The sequence below is a fragment of the Mercurialis annua genome, linkage group LG1-X (genome assembly GCF_937616625.2).
Source record: "Mercurialis annua linkage group LG1-X, ddMerAnnu1.2, whole genome shotgun sequence".
Classification (NCBI taxonomy): domain Eukaryota; kingdom Viridiplantae; phylum Streptophyta; class Magnoliopsida; order Malpighiales; family Euphorbiaceae; genus Mercurialis; species Mercurialis annua.
The window spans coordinates 47889353-47891432 of record NC_065570.1 but is presented as its reverse complement, the minus strand read 5'-3'; positions in this window follow the sequence as shown (position 1 = coordinate 47891432).

Here is a 2080-nt window from a genome sequence, read left to right as displayed (position 1 = left end):
TTTTTTTTATTGATGATTAACTTCATTTACTTTAAAACCTTTTTGTTTCTATTAAAAAAGTTAAATGTTTTTAGCCATTAATATATGTATTATTTGTTTAAGAGTTCTAACCGTCTCTAATTTTACTTGAGTTTTATTTTATTTTATTTTTCGTAGGAGTTGCTTTATTTTTTATATATCATATCTATATTTGTTTGTAAAAAGGATATTAAATAGTATCAGAATATAAACTGCATCTTTTTTATTTTGAAATTTATTAATTTTTAAAAGGTGTAAATCGATTATAATTTAAATAGTATAAATACTTAACAATACTATTAGTAAAGTTGAATTTCAATATTTTTTTACAAACTCATGATAAAAAAATAAAAGAAAATCAGAAGATGGGGCCAAAAGAGAGCAGGTGGCTTAAATTGTAGGTGGAGCCACTCCTTTTGAAAGAGTGTTGTGTTTTTATCCTATTTCCTGTCATTTCTTAATTTTGCAAAATTCCTAATTTTTTTAATTAAGCCATGTTTATCTCTTTTTCAGTAAACAAATTAAATTAAATACTCCCTCCGTCTCAATAGAGTTGTTCACTTTGAGCATTTTTTTTGTCCCAAAATTCTTATCAACTTTCAAAAAGTAATTAACTTTTACACCTAATTTTTCTATATTACTCCTATAAAAGATCCACTAATGAGTAAATTAGAAGTAAATAGTAAGTGAATCATATATTAAATAGGGGTATAATAAGAAAAGTAAGAAAAAATTTACAAAATTTATAAATAATAATTGCATTTTTTAAACTGTGTGATGAAGGTAAAATGGACAACTCTATTGGGACGGGAGAGAGTAACAAATAGAGGCATTTTTATTTTGGCGGGAAATCGCTGTCAGAGCAGTTTCCATATTCAGGTGGGCGGTTTCTAAATTGGGGTCCCACAAGAAGTTGCTTTTTGGTGATTTTCTCAATCTCTCTCTACTCTCTTTGCAGCCATCGTGTTGCTCACTCGCTCTAACATGGCTTGAGTTACACGTGGCGTTCATGCAGGAGAACGTGGTCTCAAGGTGCGAGACTAGAGAGTATGTGTAGGAATTTGTTAGAAATGTATAGTTTAAAATGGGACCCGTATTGAAAACTGCGACCGTGCGCTAAAGTCCACGAGCAGAAGCGGGGAAGGAGATTAGTCATCAATCTGGGACCCACACGGTTTTGCGTTTGTCTGATTCCTATGCTCTTTTTTTTTTTTCGATTTCTCGTAACTTACTAACGGATCTGGTTCAAAGAAAATTAGTAAAATTTACACATGTACCTTGAAAAGGGTTAATTTCACTTATGGCTACCAACTTTATTTTGTGTCTCACAACTGTCTTTAAATTTGAACCGTATTCTGACTGTTTTTAAATTTCAAATTTAAATTAACTCTTAAAAGTTTAGATAATTTTTAAAATTTAATTTGTAATTGGTAAAATATATACTATTTGAATTAAATATAAAATTTAATATTTTAAACATAATTATATTGATAAAATTATTCACGTGCGTCATAAACCAACTGATATAAAATAGAAATCAAATTAAATTTGAAAACTTAATCCAGTAAAATGAAGAAAGACAATAGAGATCTAAGTATGACATTTTAACAGCCGCAATAAACCAAAAAAATTTAAGTGATAAAATTTTCCGCACTTTTTGCCGTTAAAACTTCGATCTTTAAACATATGCCCTGTTTCATATACACTTAAATGTGTTAACCTTAATTTATTAAGAATTTGAATATGAATTTTGGAAAAACTAAAAATCTTGATATGATCAAGAATTAACACACAAATCTTAATTCATATTCCGTATTTTTTTACCATTTCATTATTATATATCATTTAAGCCAAGTCTTCTCTTTTCTTGTTGTTCTATTTTTGCCATGAGAAAATAGCATTAAAAGGTATTGCCCAGCACACGGAGGATCCATTGAGAATTTCTGTTATTTCGTTAAGAAACCGTACAACCTTTTTCCTTATTGGATGAAATTAATAAAAAAAGTCAGTTGAGCGATTTTATAGATTTACAAACTTATTAAGTAAGATGTAACTGCGAATT